Source organism: Protobothrops mucrosquamatus, unplaced genomic scaffold (genome assembly GCF_001527695.2).
Source record: "Protobothrops mucrosquamatus isolate PMUCROS unplaced genomic scaffold, P.Mucros_1.0 scaffold61, whole genome shotgun sequence".
NCBI lineage: Eukaryota > Metazoa > Chordata > Lepidosauria > Squamata > Viperidae > Protobothrops > Protobothrops mucrosquamatus.
Genome location: NW_015386440.1, coordinates 2512634 through 2537836, shown reverse-complemented (window position 1 = coordinate 2537836; position 25203 = coordinate 2512634). Strand labels below are relative to the sequence as shown.

General features: G+C 40.2%; 1 pseudogene; it reads left to right on the top strand.

The window, feature by feature from the left end:
• The window catches only part of LOC114922319, a 25606-nt pseudogene extending 2819 nt beyond the window's left edge, over positions 1–22787 (top strand).
• The last annotated feature ends 2416 nt before the right edge of the window (positions 22788–25203 follow it).

Sequence of the window (25203 nt, the reverse complement as noted above, 5' to 3'; positions counted from 1 at the left end):
CTCTCTCTCTCTCTCTCTCTCTCTCTCTCTCTCTCTCTCTCTCTCTCTCTCTCTCTCTCTCTCTCTCTCTCTCTCCCTCTCTCCCTCTCTCCCTCTCCCACTCCCTCTTCCTCGCCCAGCCTGGGCGCTTCTCCAACCAGGCTGGGCGGCCTTCCTGCCCCCCCTCCCTGGCCAGCTGGATGGGGGTTGGGGGTCACCACAACATGAGGAACTGTATTAAAGGGTCGCGGCATTAGGAAGGTTGAGTACCACTGATCTAGTTGCATTAAAAACAAGTTAAGGAGACTTCCGGTTCCGGATTGTGGCGTGTGGAGTTGTGCGGAGAGCTCCATCTCTTCGCCGGCTGCTTTCCTTCCACCGGTAGACCCTTAATTGGGTCGAAAAGTCGCCCTGGAGGGGCGACCACCATCGAGAAGGCCCTCGTTGATTGCGGAAGGGTGGGAGCTCCTGCCGCGGTCCGAGCTAGTTCCTTAGGGCCGTCGGAGAAAATATCGGCCAGTAAAATGGCCGATCACCCAGCTGCACCAGCCGAAAGTCAGAAGAACAGCTAAGCATGAAGAACCACCATGGAGAAATCCAGGTGAGACATTTCCTTCCCTCTTTTAGCCCCAACTATTTTCGTGTTAAAGGCCTCTGAATGACTTCCCTGCCCTAAGAGAGCAGCATTTGTTTACTTGGGAAAAAAGCTTTGAACAAAACTATAAAACAGTAAATTTTTATTGGATATTTAATTTTTTGGATATTTTGGGGCCCAGAAAAAATCCTTATCATAGAACATTATTATTATTTTATCCATTATGCTGGAGATATTTGCTTTTTTTTCTATTTTCCTAATGAGATAAAAAAAAACTCGGAAAAAAAGATTTTACAGCCTACTGAGGACATCCTGTGGTGAAAAGTGTTACTGCAATTGTATTTTCTCTTGGTGCAGGGGTAGGCAACCCAAAACACTCAAAGAGCCACTAGGACACGTTTCCCACCAAAAACAAAACACTGGGAACCGCAAAACCCTTTTGATATCTAAAATGAAGATAACTGCATATATCCTTTTTTACCTTTAATATATACATAATGTATGTATATATGTATGTATGTATGTATATGTGTTTATATATATAAAATAAAGGTAAAAAAGGATATATGCAGTGTTATCTTCATTTTAGATGTCAAGGGTCTCTCTCTCTCTTTCCTCTCTCTTTCCTTTCTCTTCTCTCTCTCTTTCCTTTCTCTTTATTCTCTCTCTCTTTCCTCTCTCTCTTTTCTTTCCTCTTTTTCTCTCTTTCCTCTCCCCCTCTCTCTTTCTTTCTCTTTCCTCTCTTTCCTCTCTTTCTCTCTCTCCCTCTTTCCTCTCCCTCTTTCTCTCCCTCTTTCTCTCTTTCCCTCTTTCCTCTCCCCCTCTCTCTTTTTCCTCTCTTTCTCTCTCTCTTTCCTCTCCCTCTTTCCCTCTCTTTCTCTCTCTTTCTCTCTCTTTCTCTTTCCTCTCTCTCCTCTTTCTCTCTTTCTCTTTCCTCTTTCTCTCTTTCCTCTCTCTTCTCTCCAGGTGAGGAGAGAGAAACAGCACGAAAGGCAGATGGTGCCGAACGGCCGGGGAGGGGGAGTAGGACGGGAGGCAGCAGCTCTGGTGGTGTTGGCGGCTGCATGGCGGCAGCCACTGCAGAATTGTCAGGGGTCCCGGCCGCCGGCCCCGCTGCATCCTCAGCTGAACGAGCAGGGAGGGGGAGCAGGACGGGAGGCATCGGCTCTGGTGGTGGCGGCGGCATGGTGGCGGCCACTTCAGCATCGTTGGTCCCCGCCGCCCACAGCCTGGCCGCCACGTCCTCAGCCGAACGGGAGGGGAGGGTGAGCAGGACGGGAGGCAGCAGTTCTGGTGGTGGTGGCAGTGGCACGGTGGCGGCCACTGCAGCATTGTCAGGGGTCCCCCCGCCCCAGGCCCGGCTGTCGCCCCCAGCCTGGCCGCCGCCCCGCAGCGTCCTCAGCTGAACGGGCGGGGAGGGGGAGCAGGATGGGAGGCATCGGCTCCGGTGGTGGCGGCGGCATGGTGGCGGCCATTGCAGCATCGTCGGGGGTCCCCGCTGCCCCCTGGCCCGACCACCGCGTCCTCAGCCAAACGGGAGGGGAGGGGGAGCAGGACGGGAGGCAGCAGCTCTGATGGTGGCGGCAGCGGCACGGCGGTGGCCACTGCAGCATTGTTGGGGGTCCCTGCCGCCTCCGGCCCGGCTGCCGCCCCTGGCCCGGCTGCTGCCCCCGGCCCGGCCGCCGCCTTGCCACGTCCTCAGCCGAACGGGTGGGGAGGGGGAGCAGGACGGGAGGCAGCAGCTCTGGCAGCAGCCACTGCAGTATCGTCAGGGGTCCCCACCGCCCCTGGCCCGGACGCCGCCTCTGCGGCGTCCTCAGCCACTTCGCTGGTGCAAGAGGAGGGCGCGAAGGCCGGGTGTGCCATGGGCGGTCGTGCTGGCAATGGGGAATGCTGCTGTGGGGACGAGGGGGTGTCCCGACCCGCCACCGGCCCGGCTGCCCTCAGAGCCAAAGGTCTCCTCCTGCAGCAGCGAGGGCAGCGGCGGTGGCAGTGGGAGGACGGCGAAGTGGTGTGGCTACCCGCTCGCCAGCGCCTCTTTGCCCTCGCTCAGTGCGAGTGGCGGTGGCAGGACGGCGAAGGGGCGTGGCTGCCCGCTTGTCGCTACCTCTTCGGCCTCGCTCAGCGCGACTGGTGGCGGCAGCGGCGGTAGGACGGCAAATGGACGCGGCTGTCCACTCGACGCCTCTTCAGCCTCGGTCAGCGTGACGAGCAGCTGCAGCAGGAGGAGGACGGTCAAGAGGACCGGGCAGCACGTGGGGAAAGGGCCTGGCAGGCACTGCGGTGTAATCTCTCGAAAGAGGCCATGGGGATCCGCTTCCTGTGAAACGGCCGAAAGGCGCGGGTGGAGAGGAAGCTACAGAGACCCCCGGCGACCCCCCTGACTAACAGAGGCAGTGGCGCAGGAGGGCGAGGGGAGACCCCGAGACTGGCTACCCGCGGCTCCTTACCAGGAACACCTTTCCAGCAATCCTCCCAGCCACCACGTGCAGTCCGAAGAAGGAAAGAGATTTGTGGGATGAGAAGTTTGAATTTATTGGTTGAACTTTTTTAGTCCCACTTTTTTTTTCAGACTGCACATGGTGGCTGAGGACAGGGAGCTGCAGGAGATGGCTGAAAGATTCGCATGCGGCTCCGGAGCCGCGGGTTGCCAACCTGTGTCTTGCTGTTTGAAGATGGATTTGACCTTTAAATATAATAAAAGGGGAAAGATAAAGGCCTTGAAGCAGCTGTGGGCTGAATTTGCTTACTAGAAATTGTGGAGGTGGATATTTGTTGACTTCTAATAAATATAGCTTCTACTAAAAGACTATTTTATCATGGAAATGGAGGAATCTTACTCACAGCTTGATTATGAGCTTATATTGGAAAAAATCCTGGAAGCTACAGAGTACATGAAATCTTGGAGAAAAATTAAAGATCATTTTGCAGAACCACAAACTGAATTTCAAATTTTAATGGACCAACCTATAGGCCAAGGAACAATAAAGGCGGAACAGACTAGCTTTAAAGAGGCCTATATTCAACAGTGCACACAATTTAAAGAGATGGAGGAAGAAGCTACTGATCAAATGAGCTCTAGAAAAACGCTTGACTTAAAATCTCAAACTGAGACTCTGATTGATCATTCCACAAGTCAACTAATCACTACAGAAGAGGATATTTTACAAGCCTATGTCCAAATTATGGAGAACTCTGATGATCAAAGAATGACTTCAACTGAAATACTTGCAGTCTTAAAAACAACAGGAACTGACTTTCAGATGCGATCTATTGAAAGCCATGATAATCTGGATAATCAACTAGTAACTACAACATGGAACAAAATTGACTATACTATCCAGATGATACTGGAAGAAAGGGAAGAGAATTTAGACCAGATTGATGTGTCGATAAATACCCGTACTCAAATACTGAGATTTGACGATACAGATGCGGTATTATGGAAACCGGCCTGGCACAGAAAGAAAGCTAGAGTTAGATTTAAAAATGTGATTTAAAATTTTACTTAATGGGTTAAAAAGGCTTTAGAGATCTGGACTGATTTAACAATTAACTGAGTATGTGAAGTTAGCAAGATGATATTTTGTGTAACAATATGCTTGTTTTAGATATGATAATTATTTGGACGAAATTTAAATCTTACCTAATGGGATGAAATGATTTTTTTATAGAAATAGATTGACTGATAGATTATATATTTAAAATAGAGTAGAGTAATATTTTTATTTTAAGAAGAATAACTATTTTGTAGTGGAAGAAAAATAAGAGAGATTTATGATAAGAGAAGAATTGGTGCTAATCAATGACTTATTAGACTAAGAATTAGAATATATCTGGAAATATTAGAATGTTACTGTCGGAATATTATTTGTATTGTAGAAGGGATACCTGAAGTGCTAATAATATGTTTATTTAAAATTAAATTGGATTATGGTAATTGTAAATTAGTAAAGCTTAAAAACAGGATTTGGATTTACATAGATGTAATGTAGAAACGGATTAACCTAAATATTTGAGGGAAATAGAGAGGGAACATTTAATGAATTAATTTGAGTTATATATATATGACTTTGTCTTTGGATGATTGATTACCCCATCACCACGGTGTTTCTTGAGCACTCTGATATAAAAATTAAAAAAACTAATAAAACTTGTTTATAAAAAAAACAGGTTAAGGGCTCCCACTGATTCCTCTCCCCCCCTCTCTCTTGCACGCACACACACACACACACACACACACACACACTAGGTGAGCAAAGAATTTACTTAAGGCTGAGAAGATAATAATAGAGAAGGGAAATAATGTAAATAAAAAAATTCTCTTAGAAGGAAAACTTCTTGTATAGTTTAATTTTCAACAGGAACATGCAGGAGAGAAGTCAAAATCCAGTTTGAAGTTCAGAGAGCCAAGTCAGGTTTGTCAGCAAGTTGAAAGGTCAGAGTTTCACAATCAGGATTCACAAGGATGATATCAGACACTTGTTCAACAATGAAACAGGCCAGATCTGCCTCTTAAATCAGGCTGCTAACTTTAATTAGGTTAGTTATTCCTTTGCTTGGCATGGAGATTGAGCATCTTTATTTTCCTTTCTACCCTACTCACCAGGTCTGAGATCTTGGGGCTATGCCTTGTCATTTGACTGCTCCAGCTGTTTTGATAGTGCCTATGTTTGATCAACGTCAAAGTGATTCCTGGCTTGTTTTTCTCACAAGGTTGATATTCCATAGTTTCAGCTGGAGTAGCTTCTTCAGAGTCAGAATCAGACAGCTTTAGTTATCCAGAAAGGGCATGAATTCAAAGAGCTGGTGGCTGAGTTCATAGCCAGAAAGAGTTTTCCTACTCCCTCAGGCCCAACTGATTCAAACTGTTCGCAGACATAGGACCTTCAACAAAGCCAACGTCCAATTCAGAATAAATTTATTTATTTATTTATTTATTATTTACATTTCTACCCCGCCCTTCTCCCTGCGGACTCAGGGCGGCTTACAGCCTTTAAAAACAAATACATAAATACAAAAAATACTAACGTTAAAATGTTAATTAAAATGAAATATTATTAGGCTGTTTATTAATTTTTTAAAAATTATTATAAAACCAAGCTAAAAATAACCCTCAGGCCAGTCCTGCCAACTTAAATAGCCATGTCTTGAGGGCGCGGCGGAAGGAAGGGAGATCCGGGATCACCCGGATCTCTGGGGGTAGTTCGTTCCATAGGGTGGGAGCTCCAACCGAGAAGGCCCTCCCCCTGGGGGTCGCCAGCCGGCACTGTCTGGCTGATGGTACCCTGAGGAGACCCTCTCTGTGGGAGCATATCGGCCGGTGAGAGGTAATCTGAGGCAGAAGGCGGTCTCGGAGATAGCCAGGTCCGATGCCATGGAGCGCTTTAAAGATGATAATCAGCACCTTGAAGCGCACCCGGAAAGCCACCGGCAGCCAGTGCAGCTCGCGCAGCAGCGGCGTTACATGGGAGCGACGAGTCCCTCCCAACACCGCCCGCGCGGCTGCATTCTGGACTAACTGGAGCCTCCGAGTGCTCCTCAAGGGGAGCCCCATGTAGAGAGCATTGCAGTAGTCCAGGCGGGAGGTGACAAGAGCATGGGTGACTGCGCAAGGCGTCCCGGTCCAGAAAAGGCAAATGTGAGCAATTGTCTGACATGCTGAGCAAATTCTTCTGTATAGTCCTATAAGATGATCTTCCTTATCCAAGAGGTCATGTATCACATAAAACAAGGCCATCAGACGGCTATCTGCAGATATAATAAGGGGCAGAGAAGTATTGTTCCTTCCTTGCCCTTACTGCCATTAGGTCCTCATAGTAGTTCTAATCTATAATAGATTGAGTTCATTCTTCACTGTGCTGGTATCTCTGGAGATTTCTTCTTTTTTTCCATGTGCTGGTATCTCTGGAGATTTCTTCTTTTTTTCCATTTCCGTTAGCTCTTCTGTGAAAGACAGAGAGTGATGGGAGCCAGAAGAGAGGAGAGATCAACTAGGCATGATCTGATCTAAGACCTTGGTGAGCCTCTTGTTCCAAGTGGCAACCAAGGCTTCAGGCAGACCATACAGCAGACCAACAGAAATAGCCCCTAGTTCCCTCTGAAATCCATTAGGGTCCATTTATCACTGAGGACTAACCAGTCTAAATCCTACCTGCTTGCAGTGGACAGTAGTGAAAGGAAAACCAGATAAGTAGATGACCATTGTCCTGGGTTGGAATTTGGATGACATAGAACAGGCTCATGGCTGTCATGATAGCCATGAATTCCTGAGTTGCCTCAGACCTTACCTCCAGAAAAGATTTCTTGAAGACCCTCAAAATCATATGTCTGGGAAATTCCAGCATTGTTGGCAGAAAATCCTGTAACTGGGGACTGTCCATCTTATATCCTTGCATATTGCAATAAGATTTAAAGAGACATTTAGCAGTTCTGGAGTTTTCCTCCATTATATCAAAAAAAAACCTGGTGGAAGATAATAAACTTGTGAACATTGGACAGAGAGGATTTTGGTGCATAGTACTAAGAGGTCACTGTCAGCTCTTTGTTTTCTCTCTGGATAAAAATTGTGGAGGTATTTACAATAGTTAGCTATTCAATCAGAATAGAAATCTGATAACAAAGGCCCAGCAAGGAATTAGAGGTAAAGGGCAAAAAAAAATAAAAAAAAATTAGCACAAGGAGAGGATTATATGTCTATCATTACCATCACATTTTTGGAATGCTGTATTGAAAATCTCAAGTTTAAAGACTGTGAAACCTGATGAAATTGTTATGTATTTAACTTTAAAAAAAATACAGGAAGTTGAAAAGGCAAAGATTCAATTTGCTGAAATACCTCCAACTATTCCAGACTGGCAGTTCCCTTTATCAGCAGGTGTGGAAGAGGTACCAAAGAAAGTCAAGAAAGCCTCAAAAGGGAAAGTTAAAGGAGATGATTTAAAAGAGGTACCTATTAGTGGAACAGAAAAAACAACCCCCAAATTACAAAAAATTGACACAGGAAAAACAAGTGAAGTGCTTCCCCGAAAAAGTCAGGAACTTTCTAAACAAAAAGGATCAGCTGGTGTTACGGAAAAGCTTTTAAAACACCCTTCCCAATCTGAGGATACTGATAAAAAAAAGGAAGAATCTGGGAAAATAAAAACTGAGACGGTAAGCAATGTTGTTGCTAATGCTTTACACCAAATGAATCTGAGCTAGCAAAATACAGATAGTTTTCGACTTACAATCATTTGTTTAGTGACTGTTCAAAGTTACAAGGGCACTGAAAAAAGTGACTTAGCCATTTTCTACACAAGACTACAAGCATCCCCTGATTACATGATCAAAATTCAGACACTTGACAACCGGTTTCCTATATTTATGATTGTTGCAGTGTCCTGAGGTCATGTGATCACCTTTTACGACCTCCTGATGAGCAATGTCAGTGGGGAAGCCAGATTCAGTTAACAACCGTGTTAATAACTGGTGATTCACTTAACAACTATGATAAGAAAGGTTGTAAAATTGGGTAAAAGTCACTTAACAACTATCACTCAGTATCAATGGGGCTCAATTATGGTCGTAAGTTGAGAACTACTCTAAAAAAAAGGAACTTTGTTCTGTTTAGGACTCTCTACTTTGAACCTGCATTTCAGCTTTAAGGCATATCAGTCATTAGGTTTCTAATCTAAGTCTTTGTATTCCAAAATTTAGAGGATGATATCTGAGCAAAGTTTCACCTTTTCTATTTGATGTAATGTTAACCAAGAGATCATACAGGATGTTAGCTAATGGGGCCATGTTTCTGTTCAGAAGAAATAGCTTAGAGCAGGGCTTTTCAACCTTTTCACCCATTGTACCACTTTTAGGATATGGCAACATCCGAGTACCACCAGTCGCCTAGCAAGGTGACAAAAACTTGATGACCCCCCCCAAAAGGAAAAAAGTGATAAAGTACAGGTAGTCCTCAACTTACAACAGTTCGCTTAGTGACTGTTCAAAGTTACAATGGCACTGAAAAAAGTGCCCCCCAAGCCACAGCCGAGCAAGACACCTGCCTGCCCGCCCAGTGGTGCTTTTCCTCCTGTCCGAGGTTTTCATTGTTGTGAGCATTTCTGTTGAGAATTGGCAGCGGGGGTGGGGTGGGGGTGTTTGGTTTTTATTCCCCCCTTTTGCTGGGTGGTTGCAGCAGGTTTTGGTCACTTCACAAGACCCTGGGACACTGTGACCATCATAAATATGAATCAGTTGCCAAGCATCTGAATGTAAATCACAAGACCCTGGAGATGCTGCAACATTCCAGCCGATTGGCACTTCTGGGCTCAGCAGAAGCGCCAGGATCAGCGCTGAGCTCCAGCTGGAGCCTGGCTCTGATCCTGGCGCTTCCACTGAGCCCCAACAGCCCCAAAGAAGCGCTGATCAGCTGGAAAGCGGCACTGATCCTGGCACTTCCGCTTAGCCCTGACAGCCCTGCAGCTCCAGCCATCTCTCACTCAGGCTTGTGCGGTGCTGCCACCGGTTCAGCTCATTCCCCTCCCCCGTTACCACTTTGTTAGGTTGGTTGCGTATCACCTGCCGGTGCCAATGTACCACAGGTGGTACCCATACCACTGGTTGAAAAGCCCTGGCTTAGATGGTAACTTACTTTATTAGTCAGAGAATAAGACCAATTTATTAATGATCTACCCTTTAGATTAATAGATTGTGCCACTGTGTTCTACATTGGTTTACAAGGATTTAAGTTTTTTTCCAAATATATAATAACATTGCTTAGATCCGAGAAGCTACTTGTGAGTTTTCCAAATTAGCAGTGGATAGTTGCATTTAGGTGAAAGTTTCAAAAGCATTTTTTTTCTGATTCAGAGTGTTTATTTTACTTACTGAGAAGCTCTAGAGAATGAACCAAGAGATATCCATAGGACCTCAGACATAAAACTGGAAATATATCTGATTAGTTGTGTTAGAACTTATGTTTGGGTCTACACTATGATGATAAAAGTCGTGAAACACCAGTATTTCTATATTCTTTACTACATCTTATCACATTACACGTGACCTTATTGGGAAAGGATAGATGGGATGAATATTTAAAAGACTGCCATGAAGAATTTTCTAAGAATTTGGAAAATAAACTACTTTAGTTCCATTCTGAGACTGATGCTGGTTGGACAAGACTAGATATTTGTTGAGACTACGTCTTGCAAGGTTATTTTGGATAGGTTTGATTCTTTTATTCCAAAGAAAATTGGTGCTGCAACGTGGAGCCTCTCTTTACATTCAGAAAATTTTTCTTTGCAATATGTCAGGAAAAACACTTAAAATTACCCAGGTTGCTTTTCACCATATTCTTTGCATACTAATATTAACAACTTAAGATTATAATCTGTTCTGTCATACATTTGATTGTATTTTGAAACTTCTAAGGTCCCCTGAATCTCAGCAGGAGAAAATGTAAACATTAAGTTTCCTTACTAAGAAAAAGGAAGAAAAGAAATTCTTTTTTCAAATATCTAAAAATTAAAAATTTAAATTTATTTACAATCTTGAATATTTTGATTCATCATGTTCCAAAAACACTTAAATAGGGAGGGAAGTTCAATTGAATTCTATATATTGATTATTTGTGAACAAATTAATGTGAGCCTTTATTTGTATGTTGTTAAGAATTGCCAAAATGAAATTTGAAGATAGAATCATAGGACTGGAAGGTACCTTGGTGATCTTGTAGTCTAAGTCCCTTTTCAAGGCAGAAGAATTTATATCTTCAGACAAATGGTATCAAATAATCTTAGAATATTCACTTTGATGAGGCTTTGATGATAGTTCATAAGTAGATATGATACATTAAGGTAAAGGAAATTTTCCAAGCTTCTTGTATGCAAACATGCAGAAATTGATTATTTTTTTTCCAAAGGCTGATTTCAAAGATGTGGCAAAACGCAAGGATTCTTCTGAAATGAAGAAGCGACGTTTAAAGGGGTAAATATTAAATACTGATAATGTAGTAAAATAGTATCATGAAAAATCATATATTTCAGTAATGAACAACTCCTTTAGAATCTTTTCCAGCTAGAACTAAGTTTTCGCCTCATGCTTAAGAAATATATATAATTTAGTTCAGTATACAGGTGTGGTTCTTAACTTTCAATAATAATAGCATTTTTGCTATTGAAATAATTTTCAAATCCCTTTACAGGCTGATAGTACAAAAGTACAGAATTTTATCCCTGAAGTTATATCTTTTTTCCAACTGCACATTTTTATCAAGTGTGATCTCCTCAGAGTTAAATTGACAAGTTTAAGTTTTTCAGTAATACTGTTACTGTATGTTTAATGTAGTTAAACAATACATTCATGTGTTTAAATATTAATTTATCAATTCCCTTCTCAGCACATAATGATAAAAATATAGATATTAAACTAAACTGGGACAACCAAAGAACAAGTCCAAATCATGGATATGAAAGTTATTTCAATTTTATTACATTCAAATATAAAAAAAATTGACATATCTTAAAAATTGTTGGTGTGTCCAATAATATAAAAATTGTTTTTGATGAATTTGTTTAGATAATATACTGTATTAAACATTTTTGTTCCATGCTTGTAAGTTGTAAATCCTAAAACAATTCTTCAGTTGTTTAAATAGTTAAATAGCAGATATGGATTCTGTAAAAAACTTATATAAATGCTGAATAATTTAACAGTTTTAGATGCTGCCTATGTACAAGATCAACACTGAGCTCAATCAGCAAACACTTTCCTTAAATATATTACACTCAAAGTTTAAAAAAATTAAAAAATATTTTGATAGTGGCTTAAAATCTTTAATTTAATTTAATTGTCCTGTTAATTTTAGTAAAGATATAGTTACATAATATTTTAGATTTTGGTCTGTATATAACATATAGTATGAATTTAATATTTCATGTTGGAGAGTTTGATAATTTTTTTATACAGCTTTGCTATTTCATTTTATTTGGAAATACAGTAATAGCAACTTTCATTTTATTGGGAAATAATAGTTATTAAGTTCTTTATAGATTTGAACTTTCTATATTGCTCTCAGTCTTTTGTTTGTAACACAATTTAGGATGAATGAATTCTAAAACAATTTTTCTTATAGTACAATGGATCTGAAAATTATTGCCTCTTTCATTATGCAGTTTGGGTTTTTTTACGTTAAGCTAATGCTTGTCTTTACAATGAATTCTGCTTTAATATTTTTGTGAACTTAGAACAATTCTGATATACACCTATGTAGGTTGGTCTTTTCAATTTAAAAAAACTGGCAATTTTCAAAATCTCTTCTTTTTATCCATGGATCAGTTCAATGCTCACTTCACTTTTGATGTTTCTCTTAGCTGGTGATAGTTTCACACAGAGTAGGTCAATATTGGGATTGGAAGGGCTATTGCTATAGATTAAGGTGATATGTAAAAAAAATAATCATCCTTTTATTTAGATATATATCTGTTAGTGCGCTTGGTTTATAGTTTGGAAATTTCTTTTCCTTAGTGATGTCTTCATGCTTTTTAATTAAAAATAAATATGGGGTTGTTATCAAAATGCAGAGAATTGTTTGGGCTTTTCAAACAATTTTGTTTTTTTCTTGAGATATACTTCCTTGTAAGATCTTGATTTTGAGTGTTTTTTTCTGGACCTGGAGAGTTAAAAGAGCATAGAAGCTCTATATATTTATTAGATTTATATCCTGTCTTTATTTTGTACAACTCCAGAAATCATCCTGCTTCCCTATCTCCCCCTCCAACAATCCTGTAAAGTGGATTGGGCTGAGAGAAAAATAACTGGCCTTCAAACTGACTTTCATGCCTAAGGGGGGAGGGCTAGAATTCGTGATCTCATATTTCTAGTTCAGCACCTAAATCACATTACTAAATTGATTCTGTTAGTGTACAGTAGCATGCAGATAACATTTTAAAATCTTAATCATTTATTGGGATTTAGCGTTATAATTCCCAGACTTTAAATTCTAGGGACATCAACATCAAGGATTTCATTTTCATAGAATTAATACTGGGCTGTTATTGTGTTTACATATCAATAGATCGTTCTTTAGGCTTGAAAATTTCTGCTGGACAAATTTAGATGGAATTTATTTATTCCACTTTTACAGACAAATCATGACATCATATATTTTAGACTCTAACTCTAAGCCTATACAGAACTAGAAGACCAGTGTAGTTTGGAAATTGATCAATCCAATCTTTTCTGATGGTTTCTAAGGGATGTCCAGAAACCTAGTCTTATTAAAGTGAATTTGTAGAGAATCTTTTGAATGGAGATGATAATCAATATAAATTTTCTCAAGCATGTACACCTAGGCCTCACTTAATGATTGCTTTGTCTGGTCCTGAAAATTACAGTTGCATTAAAAAAATAACTTTATGACCAGTCCTTACAGTTATGTCTGTCATAGCATCTCCAAGTCACATGATTGAGACTCAGGCAGTTCATAACTGGTGGTTGTTTATAATCATTGTAACGTTGTCCAGTCACATGACTATAATTTGTGTGTTTCACAGTTGGTTTCTGACAAGCTGAATCAATGGAAAAACCAGCAACAACACAAGTCATACATCTCTCTTGATGTGATATCTCTTTTGATGACTATTGATTTGCTTAATGACTGCAGTGGAAGAGATGTTATAAGTCTGTTGTGGTCATGTGATGTCTCATCTTTGCAATGAAGTTGCTGGTCCTAATTGTGTTTTTTTAAGTGAGGACTACCTGAAATCATATTCCTTCACTGTTTCAGGAAGTTGAAGCAATAAAATGCTAGGTAATAGTGGCATAAATACAAATGAAGATGGATGAAACATACACTAAAGTTTAGGTTAGAGCTTTTATACTATGGTGATGGCTATTGAAATAATTAAGAACGTGGCTGTTCAATGGAGTTGTTTTAAGTAATATCATACTTGGCATGCACAATCTCTTATGTTGAATAGAGGGAATACCATATGAACATTGTAACTTGTTTATAAAACATTTGTTAATAACATTGCCTATATCTGCAACTTAATTGATAGCATAATTAAAGGACGTTAATATACAACCAACTATTCAATCTGATACAAGATTAAGATGTTTGGGGGAGAAATGTGGGTTGCTATGTTGATTTCTTGGTGAAGTTTGAAAAGAACCAATGTCCATAATGTCTTTTGATGGATGAATGTGAATGAAATTGAATATTCGTCAGGGTGACATTATGATTTCTTATATAGAGAACAACTTATTTCACTTTTTTTTCTGGTCACATTTACCATTTTCTTTCTATACCAAACTGTACCTGTCTATAATCCTGTGCCTCTGGAAATGAAAAATCACTGCTGAAAAATCAGGTAGCATTTTGGCATGCTTATGGAACTTTCCAGAAATACAGAAGTACATTATTGTAAATTAAAATTTAAAAATAGAGTCTGAAGCTATAGCTTCTGATATGCTGGAAAATATTGACTGAAAGAACTAAAACATTAAATAAAATAATAAAATAAAAAAATAAATTAAATTGCCAGATCTTATATAAAAACTTATTCTGAAAAGGGAAAAATATGTTTTGTGGTTTCATGTTTTTTTCCTCTTATATGATGTCCAAGAGCAAATTTGATGTAATGGTTGAAATCACTGGGCTAGAAACTAGGTGTCTATCCATTTTAGTCCTGCCTTAGCATGAAGCCAGCTAGATGACTTGGATTCAGTTGCTCTCTCTTGCTTGCCTTACAAAGAAGGCAACTGCAAACTTCTTTTGAAATACTATATGTTGCCAAGAATCAAGAATCAAAATTGGCTTGAAGACATATAAAGAGATACTTACTTTCAGGCCCCAACTATAGAACAATAAAAGCTCAATTTAAAATATTCTGAGGCAAGATCTTGGGAGCCTGGGAAAATATCCCCTTGATTTTTCACTAAGTAAACTTGTGTAACCCTATGAGCTACTATTTCAATTTGGGAATATTGTGTAATCTTAACTGTGGGACTTCAGTTGATATTTAGAGGGAATATCCTATTAGGGAATACCTAATAGGAATGTCTTGTCAATCAAAACAAGGGAAAGATTTTATGGTAGATCCCATTATACAAGAAAATGAAACAATTTTTCTATAAATGGTATTTCTTGGAGAGATATTCCATCCCAATTTGTTTAAGCACAATTATAGTTGTTAATAACACATCAGAATAATCTATTAAAATTAATCCCGGATTGCTCTTTAGGTCCTAAAAGAATTCCTGAAAATCTTTGAAGAATGATTTCCAAACTTCCACGAGGAATGAAATAAAACCAATACAAGGATGCCGAGTCTTGCTGATGAATAAATAAGATGTTTTGAGCTCCAATATCTTCTGCAGTTTTATTAGACACTACTGAAACACCGTTAGAAAACTTTTGTTTTGAAAAAAGATTGTTTCCATTTTTGTTCTTTTTTTAGGCTTTATTCATTCATAACACATTTAAATATATATTGGCTGCTTTGGTTGAATTACATTTTCAAAATGGCTCTGGTATAAAATATTTAAAATTATAGTGAATAACATCTAAAACTAGCATATTGATTTGGCAGCACAGTCCTAGCAGATTGGCAGGGAAGAATCAATCTTTCTTGTATGCGTGCTTGTGTATAGGAGGAAAAAGAATCCTCCATAGTAAGGATTGGAACAATTAAATTTAGATAATTTCTGAACTGATTTAAGCATTTTAAATACTATGATTCATGGAGGTGCACCAAACATACTTGGGATGTAGTGGTAGCTTCAGAGGACAGCAAAGAGCTAGGTAGGGCAGTCCTGTCTCTGATATTTTTCTCTTATGTTGGTCTTACTTCAGTCTGACAAGGGAACAATTAATATATGCTGTGTTTCTGCTAAGAAATAATAGAAATATGTCCTGGAAGTTTCTTTAAAAGCTGATCTAAAAAGTACTTCACTCTTTGCATTTTAAAAATTTACTATTTAGCACAAAGACTCCATTAGTTTTAAGAAGGGTGATTAGAGCTTTGACTGCTAAGGATAAGTTATTCCCCATTTAATCATATTTTTGTTAATCATTTGAAATTACTATTGTTACACTATTATCCAATTATGTTTTTTAAAATCTGATTAACATGATTTTGGCCTAATCCAGCCAAAATTAAGAATGTTAGGCACATATAGATACATAATAAAGAATTAAAATATGTCTTTTTATATTTAGTCTAGGATTTTTAAAGGGGATTGACTAATTTCCTTTTTCTCACTTCAGATATATAGGGAAATATGTATGTGTGTATGTATGTATGCATTCATTCATTCATTCATTCAAAATCAATCAATCAATTTCTGTAGTTCATTCAACCAAGTTACTCTGGGTGGCTTACACTTCTAAAAGATTCTAAAATTATGCAATACCAAGTTATTCTGCCTCTTACACAGTGTTAGATCTTCTTTCTTTACCTTTGTTTCATGATGGCAGGAAATGAGAAATGGATTTTTAAGTCGGATTTGGGATTTGTATAAAGTTAAAAAATGTTTGAAATACAACATTATTTTTGGAAAATGATTGCAGAAAACAAGAGAAGTATATTTAAACTAAACTTCTAAACTATAAATCAATTCATTTAAAATCAGGAACAAACTGCTCAAACAGTTTTTTTTATTATTATATTTTTTATTAATTTTTACAAGCATAAGTCACTCAATAATTGGTAAACAGTGTGTTGTCTGGGTTACATTTGTAAAGACACTCCTTAACAATTGATTTTTATAGTCTGTATTCTATATATTAATTTTAGTTGATTTCCTCTTTCCCCAAAACAGCCTTTTTGCAAACATTGAGTTAATACAATTCTTATTGTTTTAATAAATGACAATTTAGTATATATTTTTTCCAATATTCCTAAAAAATAATCATCATATTAGTACATTTCTTTTTTCTTCAGTCATTTGGATTGCCTTATCATCGAGGAACAAACTGCTCAAACAGTTAAATACATATACATATACACATATATTCTGTTTATTTATTTATCTGCTTGCCTGCCTACCTGCCTGCCTACCTACTTACCTATCGTGTAGTGATTGGGTAGTTATCACATAAAGGATTGTGTAATGCCTATATTGTTGAAATTAGATGATATATAACATAAATACCATTATACCTGCAAAGGAATAAATGGAGACAGTTATATTACATTCAAATTTCATTGTTAACTGTAGAATAAGGTTTTTCATATTATTCCTTTGGAGTATATTTCTATATTTGTATATGAACAGGTTAAATTCTCTCTCTTTCAATTATGCATTATAAAAAAAGGAAAATATAGTACTTATACACACATGACAATTAAAAACACTGCAGAATGTTGTTTTTCACTTTCAATTAACACAATATAAATGCATGCAGAAATATATGACACAATTTTGTTAAATAATTTCAATAATTAAGAATTGTAGCTTGCTCTTTGCCTAATGAACAATCTTAACCTTCTCATTATTGATTGCTGGAGGGGTCTGTGATCTTTTGGAGGAGCCTTCTTGCACCTGAGAGGAGCATTGGCAGCTGAATAAGACTGTACTACTGTTAATGTTCTCCTGCATCCACTGAGAACTTCACATGCAAAAAGTAACAAAACTGGTGGTAACGAAATGAAGGACCTTAAATGGGGTGTTATGTGTAGATGTTTGCATCAGCTCTGTTAAATCAAAACTGCTTTAGCTTTAGTCTTCTCAGGGGAAACTTCACTTTGCGCCATTGCTTTCATTGGGGACACTTACATTGATAAAATCCATAAAAAAACCTCCCCTTCATTGTAACTACTAACACTAACTTTCATCCTGTGTGGCACAAAATATTAGTGCTTTGAAAGCGATAAAATATCTGTTGTAGAAGTCCTTATTGACTCCTGTGCTTTCTGCAGCTAAGAACTTTGGGAACTAACTGAAGGAATTCAAGACTGCTGGCTATAATCTTTCCTAGGAAATAATTGCTTTTTATTATACTTAAAGCGCAGGGAAAGACATATCTATAGAAGAAAAGCAGCAATTGCCTGATTCTGCAAAAGATGAAAAAATATTGCCAGTGATTTTAGATAAACATGTAGAAATGCTTCCACCAGACTCAAAAAGCCTTAGAGATGAAATTACTATACCTCCTCAACTTAATATGGAAGAACGTGTGCCAAGTACTGAACAGAAAAGTTTGCAAGTTACTCCAGAATTCAAAATGAAGGACACAACTGAATTTAAGGTAATTGAAGACTTTGGAAAAAAAAGATTTTAGTTGTCATATTAGCTTGTTGTTAGTTGCGAAGTCGTATCCAACCCATCGCGACCCCAGGCCTTCCTGTCCTCTACCATCTTCTGGAGTCCATTTCATATTAGCTAGATATAATCTTATAAGGACAAGTGCCACTGTTTATACATGTATTACTGAAACATTGCAAAGCATTAATGAAAGATTAGGAATTATGCAATTTTTTTCAGATTAGTCTACATGCAGAAAGCACATACATGAAAACTGCGTTGAATTTTTCAGAATAATTTAAGCATTAAGTACTTGTGATAATTTTATAAAATCTCTTTTTTTAAAAAAAAATAGTAGAACATTGATGGAAGTGAACATCATGTGTTTTTCTGTTAGTGTTATTCTGATCTAATCATGTACATCAAGCTGCCAGAAAGAGGAAGATAGAATCCCAAAATTTTTAATTCAACTCTTGCTTCTTTATAGTTTTTCTGTATCATACATAGCAATAACAATCTGTCTGCAGAGCCCATGTAAGAATATTCTGGAGTATTAAAGAGTTTTTGGCATGAAACATACATAAACACTACAAGCATGCATACTTTCTGCTAATTTCCTGCACTAGCTTTAATGTCTGGGTACACTCCAGTAACCCTTGTTCCTTTATTTTTCCTTAATGAAAGACTTTTCTTCAAATTTTATAATTTAATCTACATTTCCCCTTGTGTTAATATGCATTTTATTATTACATGGTATATTATATTTCTTGTGTGGCCACTAGGATAATTACATTAAAAGTGTCCTTTAGAATGTTTATTACAGCAATCAGTAGGCATTCTCTTCTCTCATTCCTTTGTCACATTGTGCAATTTTATTTATTTATTTATCATATGTCTAACTGCCCTTCCAATGCAAGTGCATCTTTATTATTAGTGCATCACAAAGATTTCGTTCTTAAACTCTGCTTTCTCTTTAGACAAATCTTTAATCTTTTACAATGATTTGTGCTTTTTAAAAAAATTCCGTAGGAACAAATTTTGAGGTCATGCCACTGATTTCCTGTGTCATGGTTCCGACAGACAGAGACAAATAAAGCAGGACTCTTGAGGCTTGGAAATTCCTCAAAGAACATGTTTATTAGTTACAAAGTATCGGCACGTCAAAAGTGAAACCAAGTCTGAAGACACATGTAACCATTCCCCAATACAAAGTTAAGAAATCCCACCCCTAAAGCTATGCAAGCAACTACGTTCCCCAATACATCTTCTTGGTGGGCTTTTCATGAAACGCCTAGCCTGCAGTCTCAGGAGCAGCCGTTGGCCTTGGTTTCCATGGGATAAAAGTTTATTTAGACTAGCAAAGCACCTGGCAATCCCCCCTCCCTCCTTTCTATATGTCAACCGAAAATGAATAAGGAAGATGGCTACAGCCATGCTCATTTTTAAAGTTGACATCCTGTTTGCAGTTGACACCCATTATCTTGGAAGATATGTTGCTGTAATTTTACAATTAAGGTGGTGATAGTATTCATAGTTTGCATTCCTTGCAGGGCTGATATCAGCTTAACAGAGCCTCCCCTCCCCCATAACACTCCCTCAAGATACTCCTGTGCTCCTTACCTGGGAATCCCACTACTTCCTGCTTAATAACCCATGTGTCTTGTGATTACGGCAATCAGGTCTGTTGGAAATTGTGCTGGTGATGTTATCGCATGACATCATGTTTTATATTGCATCACTTAGCAATAGCAGTTTCAGTCTCAATTGCCATTGTAACCTGAGCAATACATATACTTGCTTTTGAGTTGTATTTTCAGCAGCCTTTAGCCTAGGGAGCAAGCAATCACATTTTCAAATTCTCCCACTCTCTTTGAAACTTGCTAAGTTATATCTGCATTGTTTTCATTTCAACTTATAATAATTTCATGTTGCAATCCAATGTGGTAATGTTTTGATTGAATGTTCCAGTATCCCTATAAATAATAGCCATTCAAGAACATAATTTGTTATGGTTGGTCTCCATGATATTAGACATTGATTGTAGTTTATCTATCAGCTGCAAACTGGGTTCTTCTTTAGAAAAAAAAACAGCTTGGCTTCTAGGGCAGTATAGTGGACTGAGCATGATTTACGGAGTTGGTTAAAATATGAGGCTCTAGAATTCCTCTGTGGATTAAGGAGAAGACAAGGATTGCCATGTTTCGCTCCATACAGATTCTCTGTGAAGAAATCACAAAATAGCATTCCACAGAAGGTTTGAGAGTTTCAGGGGCTGGGGAACATTCATTTTTGCCTATGGTATGCTTGGAATTTTCAAAGAAATACTGAGTTTGCTTCCTTCCCCTTTTATTAATTATAATTTATAAATAGGTTGCTTATTACTTAGTTCTTTGGATTTTTACAATTTCCAGAAGGCAAGTTATATTACATTGGGAGAGTTTCCTCTTACCCTATATAAAAGAAGCTCTGAGTAAGTTTAAAGATTAACAAGAGAAGCTTTATCTTTTTGAACAACAGAAAATAGGGGACAAAAAAATTGATTTTGGAAAGTTAAGAGGCTAGATGTATTTGAAAGCGTATTTCTTGTAGGGTGTAGGAAAATCTTTGAAATTAATTGTAAGAAGAATAGACTTGAAGGCTGGCTACAGGGAACCTAGAGAAAAGGAAGGATTACTTTTAAAGGAGAATAGACCTATTAATGGAGCAACACTATTTGAATACAGATGAAATTAAGATTGGGAACAAGGCTTAATTATTTACAAGATTGGGTGATACTATAATGGAGAATATAGAAAAACAACAGATTTTATTGGCTAAATCAGAGACTGAGACTGATTTAAAAAAGGATTTGGAGTTTAAAAATGATAGGGATGTTGAAAAAAATGTGGATCTGAAAATGGATTTTAAAGTGCCAGGGGTGGGCCTAATATAAGCCCTAATCCACAAATAAGCCCTAGTTAATACCCTGCCCACCCGCCTGCCTCTTCCCTTTCACTGCCCTTCTGAGCCAGACTGCAGTGCTAGGGAGGATGGATGGGGGAGGCTCAGTCCCCTTATCTGGTCCCCCTCCACTGTTTTGGAGCTAGGGGGGAATGATGGTGAAAGGCCTCTGCCGCTGCTGTACATTAGCTGCATCCGCCACTGGAGGGGCTTTCTTTGGTCCCCACCATCTCTGTCCCATCCCGCAGATCACCTGCCCAGTGGTGGTCACCTTCCTCCTCCACCTGCCACTTTGATCCTATGGTACCACTTCGCACTGCCTGGTCCCTGTTCACCGTTTCAATGGAAGTAGCTGTGGAGGTCTGCAGCTCTGCATCATCTGTGGGTTGGTGATTTCGGCCACCTGGCCCACTTCACAGCTCTGCCCACACAGCCACCAAAGCGGCAGGTGGAGCTCCTGCCCATGCCAGCCGCTCCTGCCCATGCCAGCCGAAATGACACCGTGTTTCAGTAGATGCCAACCTTCCATCTGGTGGGCCTGGCCAGCTGCTGGAGAGAGACTGGCCCATTTCAGTGCCTGGTGCTTTGCCCCTGCTTTCTAGCTCCATCGCATTTCTCAGCCACCGCCAAGCTGGAGAGCTTGCCACACCACTGCCCAGATGCCCTTGCTACCCCCCAAGCATTTCTTTGGTAACCTGATTTCTAGCTCCATCGTGTTTCTCCATCACGTTTTTCCATTGCCACATGCAGAGAAACAAAAGTTTGTGGGATTAAAAAAAAGTTCAATAAGACCTTCCAACTTCTTGTGAAAAAAAAATCTCACGAAGTTGGAAGGTCTGCATCTACAGAAATGCAGCAGGGAAGAGTCAGCCAGCATGGGCGCTGCAGGCAGGACACCTGCTCGCTTCAGCACGCTTCCCATCCTCTGAAGCTGTGCCGGTGCTTTGGCCCTGGGCTACCACTTCCCTGTTCACCTCTTGGGCAGGGTGGCCAGGAAGGCAGCCCCCCAGCATCCCTGGGCCAAAGACCCTCGCTCCTCCAGGAGGAACATTGGCCAGGCTGAGCCCTCCTCGGTGCCCTTCCTGGCACTGCCCAGCATGGCTGCCCCAGGACTGCAGGGCCTGGCCTGGCTTGGGAAGGGCATGTGCGACCCCCCCCCGAACACTCTCATACCAATAGTTGGTTTACCCCCATGCTCTGAGGTTGGCCCAATCGCCGCTGCACTTTGAAGCTTTATGTCTCTACCCCATGAGCAGGCCACACCCCGCTGTTTGTACCGACTATTGTCCTGTCCTGCCCCCATGTGCTCGCCACCTGCTGTATGTAAGACATCTCCTGAAAATAAGTTCTAATGAATTTTTTGGTCCAAAAAATATATATAAGACCCAGTCTTATTTTTGGGGCAACATGGTATATGGGAAGAACATATATTTTTTAAAACTGAAGTACTAGAGAAATTGTGGTGATAGCCAAATTTGTACTTGTCACAGGGAGGAAGGAGTCATGTTTTATGTTTTTTCTTTCATTTGTTTGCTTTTTTTCTTTCACTTTTTTACTTTTTATCTTTCTTAGTTTGTATTAGTTTTTTTATCTTTGTAAAATTTAAGAAAAAAGAAGCCACAGATTAAATTGTATTGGAAAATATAGATTTTTTTTTAAAAAAAAAACGGATTGAATGTCAGGAATTTCAATTGTACAAACATCTTGTGATTTCGCTTGCAAGACTAACTCTTCTTTAGAAGAGTGATTAGAAATATCCTTTTTGACTGAAGAGGCAGAAACTTTTTAAATGACATGAGGCACAATAAAATTTTCATGTCTTTTCAAGAAGTACAAAGTGCACTTTATAAATGTTTTGTTTTAAAAAAATTATGGAATATCCTACCAGATTACTGATCTCGCCTAATAATTAGCAAGGGGAGGAGGAGAGAGAACCAATAAGGCAGCTACTTAAACCAATAGGTAATCAAATGGAGGTATTTTTGCAGCATGAAAAGAATCAGGTTTATTTGATTCTTTTTTCATTTCTGTTCTGTTTCAGGATTGATGATAAACCTGAGTCCAATATTTTTATACATTATAAGAATTGTAGTGCCTATTTTATCCTTCTCATTTTATCTTCCTAAAGACTGTAATGCTGGGTGACTTTGGGGGACTCTGAAATACTATGTCAAGCATATTTCCAATTTGTAATCTTCCTCCCCCCCCCAAAAAAAAAACTCTTGATCCCACCAGCCTGGACAACTTTTGCCCAGTTTTCCCTCTTCCCATTTTAGGGAAGATGGTAGAAAAAGTGGTGGCAAGGTAGCTTCAGAGGGCCCTAGATGAAACAGATTATCTGGACCCTTCCAGTCAGTTTCAGGCCCCATAATGGGACAGAAAGAACATTGGTCACGCTCGTTGATGAGTGGGATGGGAGTGGGATGGGAGTAGTAGATTCATCCTTGCTCTTCATGACTTCTCAGTAGCCTTCGACATCATTGACCATACTGTGTTTCCCCCAAAATAAGGCCTACCTCAAAAATAATCCCTAGCCTGATTTGTTTGGGTAGGCCTAATATAAGCCCTGCCCCAAAATTAAGCCTGGGAGGTGAGCGTGGCCAGCACAAATGGCGGTGAGCATGCAGGGGCCAACAGTGTCAAGCAGCAGCTGCAGCCTGCCTGCCCTTTGGCGCAGATCAGGTAAGTCCATGTGCGGAGGCAGAGGCAGGGGGAAGTGTCTGCACGCCTATGGGGCACTTTGAAACAAAGCGATTTGCTCGGTTCCAAAGCGCCCCATAGTCGCCCAAACTCTTTTCACCTGAACAGAGATCTGACGGAAACTGAAATGTGGGATGCTTGGAGACAGAGCTAATAGCTCCATTTCAAAGCGCCCCATTCACAAGGAGATGGAGCTTCCAGTCTCTGTCATATCTCCGTCTCAGGCAGCAGTTGAGCACTTCATCTCGGGGAGGGATTCTGCTGCTGCTGCTGCTGCTGGGCTGGCCTGTGCTGCACCTCGGTGCTGCCTCCCAAGCTCCATCTTTGCCCGCTGCCCAGAAATTTCATGCTCGTCAGCTGGCTTGGGAAATGGCGGCGGAGCGTTCCATCACAAGGGAGAATTTTGCTGTAGTTGCTAGCCTGGGCCACACTCTGCTGCTGCCTCCCAAACTCCACCTTTGCCTGCTGCCCAAGATTTTCATGCGTGTTGGCTGGCTTGGGAGGCAGCAGCGGATGGGCCCCAGGCTGGTGCAGCAGCAACAGCAACAGCAGAGTCTCCCTGGGATGGCTCAGCTGGCGCCAGCTGCACGCTATTTAAACAAGCGACAAGACTGGAGCCTCGGGCTGGTAAGGAAACAGAGGCTCCAGGTGGGGATGGCCGCAACAGGGCAGGCCAGGTGATGAGGGGAGTGCTCTGCCGTCGCTGCTGCTTCCCCCTCGGAGCTGTAAGACAGTCTCGTTTAAGCCTGCTGAGTCTCTGGTCTAGGCACCTAGAGTTAAATAGCGCGCATCTGGCACCAGTGAAGCCATCCTGGGGTGATTCTGCTGTTGTTTGTGGCAGCGGCGGCAGCAGCATGCCATGCCATGTGTCCTGCCTCAAGCAGCTGCAGAAGTGGGGCAGCAGTGTGACATGTTGGGGTGTGGGAGGTGTGGCTGCATTGGTCCTGCAGTAAGTGGGTGCGGGGCCCATGGGGCAGCTCTCTGCCATCTGCCTCGCCTCGTAGCGGTGGCTGCACAGGGATGTTGGTGCTGCCGCTGTGAGGCGAGGCAGGTATTGGGGAAAAATAAGACACTCCCAAAAATAAGACCTAGTGCCTCTTTTGGAGGCAAAAATAAGACCGGGTCTTATTTTGGGGGAAACACGGTAGTATCCTTTCGAGTCAGCTCGGGTTTGAGGCTCAGTGGTGCAGTCTTAGCTGATTTTGCTCCTTTATCGAAGGCAAGTCCCAATTGGTGTTGATACAGAGTGAGAAGTCCAATCCATGGTCACTCCTTTATGATACCTGATACTCTTTCCACTCCATTTTAACATATACATGATGCTTCTGGGTGAGATCATCTACCATCATGAATTGAAGTACCATTGGTGTGCTGTTGATACTTAGTTTTACATCTCCACCCTCAGTGACCTAAGTAATGCTGTCACTGCCTTCTCATGACTGGGGAGGGGGGTCTGGCTGGGGGACAACAGACTTCAGCTGAACCTGGTAAGACTGAGCAGCTTTTGGTACATGATACTTTGGAATCTGAGACTTTTAACGTCTTTAGTTTTGGATGGGGTCACATTGCCCCAGACATTCAGTGTGCAACTTGAGGGTTCTTCTAGACTTGTGATTTCTCCTCAAAGAGTCATGGCCAGAAGAGCCTTTGCACAATTTTGTGTTGTGTGCCAGTAGTGCCCTTTCTTGAATCATGAGTCCCTGCACTTAGTCACTGAAACCCTGGTCATCTCATTCTTAGATTATTTCAACATGCTCTATATG